This window comes from Hypanus sabinus, chromosome 12 (genome assembly GCF_030144855.1).
Source record: "Hypanus sabinus isolate sHypSab1 chromosome 12, sHypSab1.hap1, whole genome shotgun sequence".
NCBI lineage: Eukaryota > Metazoa > Chordata > Chondrichthyes > Myliobatiformes > Dasyatidae > Hypanus > Hypanus sabinus.
In genome coordinates, this window is record NC_082717.1 from 88,381,124 (window position 1) to 88,390,279 (window position 9,156).

The 9,156-nt window shown below is 45.0% G+C and overlaps 1 protein-coding gene across 4 annotated transcripts in view; it reads right to left on the reverse strand.

Annotated features, from left to right (window-relative positions):
* Positions 1-3,651, reverse strand: part of ninl (ninein-like) — a 120,529-nt gene extending 116,878 nt beyond the window's left edge. For 3 of the 4 annotated variants that reach the window (XM_059986398.1, XM_059986399.1, XM_059986397.1), the window contains exon 1: positions 3,447-3,650. The gene's annotated coding sequence lies outside the window, so the exon portion shown is untranslated. Of the gene's footprint in view, positions 1-3,446 lie in introns of all 4 variants that reach the window. The other variant, XM_059986400.1, reaches the window with a different exon arrangement.
* Positions 3,652-9,156: the final 5,505 nt, after the last annotated feature.

The window sequence follows — 9,156 nt, forward strand, 5'->3', positions numbered from 1 at the left end:
TGTGTTTAATTCTTGTCTGTAGGACAAGTTTCCTTCTGCATTTTCTACATTCCAGTAGTGAGTACAACTGAGAACTGGCTCACGGCTGCCAGGCACTTTGAGATACCGTGGGGCAGGGAAAGGCAGCAGAGAACTGGGAGTATTTCCTCTCCTCTGGCTTTTCGTGGAGTGTTTTTAGACACACTCTCTGCAGCTGCTTCACAGGAACTCACAGCTCTGTTTTTAGTCTGCCACTGCGCCACACTTCTTGTGTCAATCAATACTTTTAATCTTTGCTCACACGTCAAGCAACTTTCTCCCTTTCCACGCCTGACATCTGCTATCACTGGCCGAGAGCACCGGTCCATTCTGCCTTCTCGATAAGTGACTGTCAAGACCAGCATAGTCAGAGAGACCAGGTCCATCCTTGAACAATATTCTCAAATGTGGGGAACATAACACAGTGAGATTCTGAGCACAAGAGATTCTGTGGATGCTGGAAATCCAGAGCAAAACACACACACACAGGAGAGCAGGCAGCACGTGTGGACAGGAATACACAGTCGAAGTTTCAGGCCAAGGTTTTAGATTAAATTCTTACACTACGGTGACCTGCAATCACTCGGGTCGAGCATGAAGTTCTCCTAAGGAGCTCCTCAGGTGTCTGTAGAGGCAAATCCCGGATCTACAGTGTAGGCAAGAGGAAGTGGTCCTTTAATTGCTCCGACTCTCGGTCCCTGTGGCTGCTCAGCTCCCCCTTGAACAGAGTTCCTCCAGGAAACCGAGAGCTCTGCCTTCCCAGATTTTAGCTCCAATGTTGAATTCCTTCAGGCTGCTTCTGATGTGATCTTTGAAGTGTTTCCTTTGCCCACCAGGGGCTCGCTGACCTTCCTTCAACTGGGCGTACAGGATCTGCTTGGGGAGATTCCGGATAGCCTGACCCATCAGTACTTTATCCTGAACACGAAATGTGTACATCTTAGGACAGCGTTATCTGGGCTTGGTTCCATCAGATAACCAAGCACAGGAAGGAACAATAACATCTCTCAGCTGCACGGGGCCTCCTGCCACACGACTCCAGTGGCCTGGACCCCTTCTTCAGGCATTGTCTGTGTGTGGAGTTTGAACTGTTATCCCCTCTGGCTGCAAGGGTTTCCCCAGGATGCTCCCATTTCTTCCCACATCCCTCATACACGCTGCTTGTGGGTGCAGCGTTGGTCAGGGGAAGCAGGCAACAGAAGAATCAGGGAAGGTAAAGGGCACGGGGGAGGAGATGGACTGAGGGGATTGTCCTAAAGCACCAATCCGTGGGATGACCCACCTCCTCCTATGCTGCAAAGAAACTGTCGGCATGCCAAAAGAAAGGGAGACATTAAAACATGCCTCATTGTCACAGATGCAGCTGAAGGAGTATCTGAAATGAGGGTGGCAAAGTTTAACAGAAAGGATTCCAATGCTGTAAGAGGCAACATTCCCAAAGATGAGTGGGGCGAGTGGGATTGGGGGGGCACAAAAGATGTCATTCAGAACTAAAGTCAGTTGTATACCTGCCAGGGATTAGAACTGACCAGAGTCCAGACTGTGGAGCACTTCAAAGTAAAGGAGGAGATATTCTATACATTGAATAAATTCATTCCGTATTTCTGGTGCAAATCAGAAACACTGTAGTCCCATTTGTTCTTCATTAATATTATGAAACAAAACAAAATACAAAACCTTCAACTAGCTGAGTGTCTTTCAGTTTGCTACATGCTGTTACACCGGCAAGTCCGTCTGGTCATTATATCAGGACGATAAAAAAAATCATTTTATTAATAACTCCGTTTGCAAATAATCGACCAGAGTTTGTGTAGTTTCTGAAATTTCCCAAGAACCTTCGGTTTTGTGCCAAGATGCGCCTTTATTATCCAGGTCTTTGTATTATATTTTTGCCTGAGGTTTTATCTTCTGTAAAAGAAACATGCAGAGTCTTGTACATTCTTCCCAGCATCACTACTGATTGTGATTAGGAAGTTAAAGCCAGCAGATAGAGAGGTGTGGACGTTTCTTAATATATATTTAGATAAAGATATCCTACATGTTGTTTGCACACTCAGATGAGCCCCGATACACACAGGACACCAAAATAGTGAAAAAAATAAGAAAAGGGTACTGTATTTTTTAAAAAATTGATTCAAAAAAATTAATCACGACCTCAGAATAGTGGTGCACTTTACGCTCAGTGAATGCAAACTTCATTCTTCATTTTTTTTAAAATGCCACTGACAAGTAAGGGAAACATAATTTGTGGCATGCCGGGCGGGAGATCGTAAATTTTACCAGCATGTCAAGCTCAGCAATGCTTGTGTTTGTACACTGTGTAACAAGAACAATTTTTGCAAGACTTGACAACTTCGAAGTACTTATTACCTACAGATCTATAGAGTGTTGCTGGGACCACAAGCACACGGGTTGATAGAGACACGTTTCTCCCTAAATGTATTTATTAGCAGTTTGTCCTCGCCTCGAAATAACTGCGGCGTTGAGCAGAAAAGCAAACTACTCCAGCAGAGGAGACATAAATTATTCTCGAGAGAGTAAACTGGGTATCTTTATACTGCCGCGTGTGATTAATCGTTATGTAGCTTCAAGGGACATACCGAAGTTACAGTAATAGTTCAGGATCGCATCAAACAGCGCTTTTAATCTCACACAAATTACTGGGGTCCAGAGGACAACGGGGGTGGATACATTACACTTCGTTGAAAATAGACGGATGCGTTGGGATGGTAGAGATGAGAGATATGTTTATTATTATTGGGATTTCCCAATCTATATCGTCGCGGCCCTTCCACGGTAGGTGTTTAACTGCACCGCCCGAATGAAAAAGCTCATCGTTTTCATGCCTTCGAGGTGGTAACAGAAAGCAGAGCCAAGAGTAAGTGCTTGCCGCCACAGAGAAAGTGCCTTGCATTAAGCAAACGGGGTGCGAGAGCCTCAACGATGTACGTTCCCGATTAAAACTGTCTCCTGTGGGCGACTGCAAAGCCCAAGGGGAACCGACCCAATAGCGCGTCGAGAGTTGGGCTCAGAGCAAGTCACAACAACCCCGTCTCCTTCTCGACTGGATCCCTGACTCACCCCGACAAACCCAAGCGCCACAACGCGTTCCGCAGACATCGCCCGCCATTAGCACCCCATCGAATGGAAAGAGGCGAGGTAAAATAGAAAACGCAGCTGCAACAGAAAAAAACTGCACCTTTTTAAAAAGACCAAGATTTAAAACCCAAATCTCATGCAAAACAATGGGCACTAAAACCCTCTGTAAGTCACGACTTTTTATGGCAGCGTGGACAACGCTTCACCATGGGAACCAAACCGACTCTCTCAAAGTAGAGTCGGACAATTAATAATTTTAAAGTGCACGCGGAAGCAGAATCTGTTAAACCCAAACTTTTAAAATAAATGTATGATTAAATTTACATTACCTCTCTCCCACTTCACCGTCTCTCTTTCATGTCGGGCGGCGGGGCTTTTCCTCGGCGCTCCGCTTTGTTCCGATGTAGCGGCTGGGTGTAGCGCCTCACCGTTCAATCAAATCGAGCCTCTGAACTCCCAACCAGTCGCTCGTCTTCCCACCGGCTTCTCCTCCACCGCAGAAACCACCCTCCTCAAACTGCCCGTTCTTGCTTGCAGCCCCTGCTGGCGTGGAGGAACAAGTCTTGCCAAGGTCTTCATACGTACACGTGAGTGTGTAACGACGGCTTTCAGTATTTGGCATTCGCTTTCAGGAATGAGTGGAATGCAATTATTGTATTTTCTTTCAGTTGAGACACTAAATTAGGGCCCTATCCACCTCTATAATGAGATTAATGTAAATTAATTTACATATGAAATTGTTTGTTAATTTACACTCAACTTCGACTGTCTCTGATCATCAGAAACTTATAGGGACAAAGGCAAAGGTCTTTGACTATGAAAACACTCCGAAAGCCACGAGGGCTATACAGAACAGGCATCAGGATGCAGTTCTTGAGGCCTTGTCTGTGCTCGTAGGCTTGTCCACAATGGCTAGACCATAAGACTTAAAAGCAGAATGAGGCTATTCAGCCCATCGAGCCTGCCCCGCTATTCCATCATGGCTGATTTATTATCCATCTCAAACCCCACTGCCCTGTCTTCTCCCTGAAGGCTTTGACTTCCCCAGCGGACTCTCAGAGATTCACAGACCTGGGGCTCCGGCCAATGGACCTCGGCCTCCGGACTTCAAATGAATGACAAGAATCTTGAACTTGATCTGCCTCTTGGAATTTTAAAAGAGGTGGTGGATACACTGGTTGTCACTTTACGAAATTCCATAGATTCTCAAATGGTTTGCACAGTTTGGAATGTAGCAAATGTAACACCACTATTTAAGAAAGGAAGAAGAGAGGAAACAGGGAACCATGGCCAGTTTTCCTGACATCAGTAACAGGGAAAATGCTGGTATCTTTAAAGAAGAGGTAATGGTTTCTTGCGAAATGGGGTCAGGCAGAATCTATGTGGGAGGGAAATGATGTAGGTGCTTTGCAATGTTCACTTTAGCTCTAACGCCCCAACTTTAGTGGCCATAATGTGTTTGGAGAGAGTTAGAATGGGGAACTGAGGCTTTGGCTCAAGAGTCATTGAAGTGCAGCACAGAAACAGGCCCTTTGGCCCATCTAGGGAGGGAGATGAAGAGATGGGGAGTGGCATTACCATTCAGGCATTGTATCACAGTTGCAGAAAGGGAGAACATCTCGGCGGGATCATCGAATTAGTCAGCATGGACGGCTGACAGATGGGAAGAGAGCAACCACTCTATTTGGGAGTATTCCACAGAACTCCAACGGAATCACTGAGGAACAGGTTTTGGAAAAAAAGCAGGATGTTGCCGTGAGTAATGTCAGCATCTCCAATGGCACCTCCTTAGTCAGAAGTTTTAGGTGGGGCAGAATTTATTAGCTGTGTCCAGGAAGGATTCCTGACAAGCTGACTAGAGGAGAGGCCACATTGGATCTGGTGCTCAGCAATGAACCTGGTCAGGTGACAGATATTTCAGTGGACGAACAGTGGCCACAATTGTTCAGGGATAGAAGCAGATGGCATTTAATTGGGGAAGGGTGAATTATGATGCTATTAGGCAGGGCTTGGGACCATAAACTGGGAACTACACTCATTTGGTGACACGTTTATCTTGTTATTTCATGCTCGTTGTTTATTACATTTGCAAAGTTTGTTGCCCATTGATCCTGTTTACAGTTACTGGTTGATAGATTTGCTAAGTATAACCGCTGCAGAAGAATCTCTGGGATGTATGTGGTGACATGTTCGAACTCTGATAATAAATTTTACTTTGAGATGGCTGTGCCTCTGAGCTTTGCATCTTCACTAGTCATTGGAATAGTATCAGAAGATTGGGGATGGCAAATATTCCTTTGTTCAATATAGGTAATACTGGAAATTATAGACTAGGATTGGGCAAATTATTGAAAAGGATTGTTAGAAACAGGATTTATAAGCATTTGGGGAAGCATAGTCTGATTAGGGATAGTCTGTATGTATGCTTTGTGAGGGGCAGGTCATGTCTCGTGTCTATTGAATTCTTTGAGGTAGTGAGGAACAAATTAATGAAGATAGGGTAGTGGATGTGGGGTATATGGATTTTAGTAAGGCCTTCATCTAGGTTGCCCATCAGAAGTTTACTCAGAAGATCAGGAGGCTTGCGATCCAGGGAAACTGGGCTGTATGGCTTGCCCACAGAAGGCAGAGGGTGGTTGTAGATGAAAGCATTCTGCCTGGAGGCCAATGACCAATGGCGTTCAATAGGGATCCGTTCTGGGACCCCTACTCTTTGTGATTTTTATGGATGACCTGGATAAGGAAGGGTGGGTTAGTAAGTTTGCAAATGATGCGAATGTTGGTGGTGATATGGACATTCATAGGTTTTGATGGAAACATCTCTAACTCCATCACACTGAGCATCAGAGTTGCATCCTCAGCTCACTGCTGTTCACGTCGCTGATGCATGACTGCACTCCTGGATTTAGTTTAAGCCACATCATCAAATTTCTGATGACGCAACAGTGGCCTCATCAACAGCGATGACGAGGCGGTGTACAGAGAGGAGGTAGGGCAGTTGGTAGAATGGAGTAGATACAATAACTTGAGCCTCAGTGTGGACAAGACCAAGGAGATGGCTGTGGGCTTGAGGAAGCTGCAGGACTGACGGAGAGAGTTAGGACCATCGTGTTTCACTGAACGGACAATCTCACCTACTTCCTATATCAAGTAAGCACAGCAGCATCTCCACTTCCTAAGGAGATTAAGGCAAGTAAGGCCCCGCCCATCATCCTGACCAACTGCATCACCATCTGGTACAGACATTGTCAGGCATCTGACTGCAAGAGCCTACCAGGGATTCTGAAGACTGCTAAGAGGATCATCGGGGCCTGTCTTCCATGCGTCAAAGATACCTGTCTGGAGCACTGTACATGCAGGACCCTTGTCTGCTGACCCACGACTGCGCTGCAACACGCAGCTCAAACCACATCATCAAGTTTGCCAATGACACCACCATGGTGGGTCTCGTCAGCAAGAACGATAAGTCAGCTTACAGAGAGGAGGTGCAGCAGCTAACAGACTGGTGCAGAGCCAACAGCCTGTCTCTGAATGTGAACAAAACAAAAGAGATGGTTGTTGACTTCAGGAGGGCACTCCCCGCTGAACACCGATGGCTCCTCGGTAGGGATCGTAAAGAGCACCAAATTTCTTGGTGTTCACCTGGCAGAGAATCTCACCTGGTCCCTCAACACCAGCTCCATAGCAAAGAAAGCCCAGCAGCGTCTCTACTGTCTGCGAAAGCTGAGGAAAGTCCTTCTCCCACCCCCCCATCCTCATCACATTCTACAGGGATTGTATTGAGAGCATCCTGAGCAGCTGCATCACTGCCTGGTTCAGAAATTGCATCATCTCAGATCGCAAGACCCTGCAGCGGATAGTGAGGTCAGCTGAGAAGATCATTGGGTTCTCTCTTCCCGCTATCACGGACATTTACACTACACGCTGCATCTGCAAAGCAAACAGCTTTATGAAGGACCACAAACTCTTCTCCCTCCTGTCATCTGGGAAAAGGCACTGAAGCATTTGGGATCTCACGACCAGAATATGTAACAGTTTCTTCCCCCAAGCCATCAGACTCCTCAATACCCAGAATTTGGACTGACACCAACTTACTGCCCTCTACTGTGCCTATTGTCTTGATTATTATTTATTGTAATGCCTGCACTGTTTTGTGCACTTTATGCAGTCTTGACTAGGTCTGTAGTCTAGTGTAGTTGTTTCTGTGTTGTTTTTACGTAGCCCAGTGTAGCTTTTGTACTGTTTCATGTAGCACCATGGCCCTGAAAAACATTGTCTCATTTTTACTGTGTACTGTACCAGCAGTTATGGTACAGTTGACTTGACCTGACTTAGCATTGTCAATAATCCCTCCCATCTATCCAACAATCTCTTAGACCCTTTACCATTAGACAGTAGGTACCATAGCGTTAGGACACGAACTGTTAGGATGGGAAAGAGCTTTTCTCCCCCCAGCCGTAAAAACACTGAATTTCCTGCAACTAGCCATGTCTCATCATGTACGTAATGCCAGTAGCATTATACTGTTTACTTTTTAACTTGTGTCCTAAATGCACCTTATTATTCATTAATTTACTAGTGTGTGAGTTATATGTACTGTGTTGTGCACCTTGATCCAGAGGAACCTTGTTTCGTTTGGTGGTATGCATGTGTATGGCTGAATGACAATAAACTGAATCTGAAACGGGGATTGTGCTGGAGGATTGGCGTATTGCTCATGTGGTTCCATTGTTTAAAAAGGGTTCTAGAAGTAAGCCTAGCAATTATAGACCTGTCAGTTTGACATCAGTGGTGGGTAAATTAATGGAAAGTATTCTTAGAGATAGTATTAATAATTATCTGGATTGACAGGATCTGATTAGGAGTAGCCAGCATGGATTTGTGCGTGGAAGGTCATGTTTGACAAACCTTATTGAATTTTTTGAAGAAGTTACGAGGAATGTTGACGAGGGTAAGGCAGTGGATGTAGTCTATATGGACTTCAGCAAAGCCTTTGACAAAGTTCCACATGGAAGGTTAGTTAAGAAGGTTCAGTCGTTAGGTATTAATGCTGGAGTAATAAAATGGATTCAACAGTGGCCAGATGGGAGATGCCAGAGAGTAGTGGTGGATAATTGTTTATCGGGATGGAGGCCGGTGACTAGCGGGGTGCCTCAGGGATCTGTTTTGGGCCCAATGTTGTTTGTAATATACATAAATGATCAGGATGATGGGGTGGTAAATTGGATTAGTAAGTATGCCGATGATACTAAGGTAGGAGGTGTTGTGGATAATGAGGTGGGTTTTCAAAGCTTGCAGGGAGATTTATGCCGGTTAGAAGAATGGGCTGAACGTTGGCAGATGGAGTTTAATGCTGAGAAGTGTGAGGTTCTACATTTTGGCAGGAATAATCCAAATAGAACATACAGGGTAAATGGTAGGGCATTGAGGAATGCAGAGGAACAGAGAAATCTAGGAATAACAGTGCATAGTTCCCTGAAGGTGGAGTCTCATGTAGATAGAGTGGTGAAGAAGGCTTTTGGAATGCTGGCCTTTATAAATCAAAGCATTGAGTACAGAAGTTGGATTGTAATGTTAAAATTGTACAAGGCAATAGTAAGGCCAAATTTGGAATATTGTGTGCAGTTCTGGTCACCAAATTATAGGAAAGATATCAATAAATTAGAGAGAGTGCAGAGACGATTTACTAGGATGTTACCTGGGTTTCAGCACTTAAGTGACAGAGAAAGGTTGAACAAGTTAGGTCTCTATTCATTGGAGAGTAGAAGGTTGAGGGGGGATTTGATCGAGGTATTTAAAATTTTGAGAGGGACAGATAGAGTTGACGTGAACAGGCTGTTTCCATTGAGAGTAGGGGAGATTCAAATGAGAGGACATGATTTGAGAGTTAGGGGGCAGAAGGTTAAGGGAAACACGAGGGGGTATTTCTTTACTCAAAGAGTGATAGCTGTGTGGAATGAGCTTCCTGTAGAAGTAGTAGAGGCCAGTTCAGTTGTGTCATTTAAGGTAAAATTGGATAGGTATATGGACAGGAAAGGA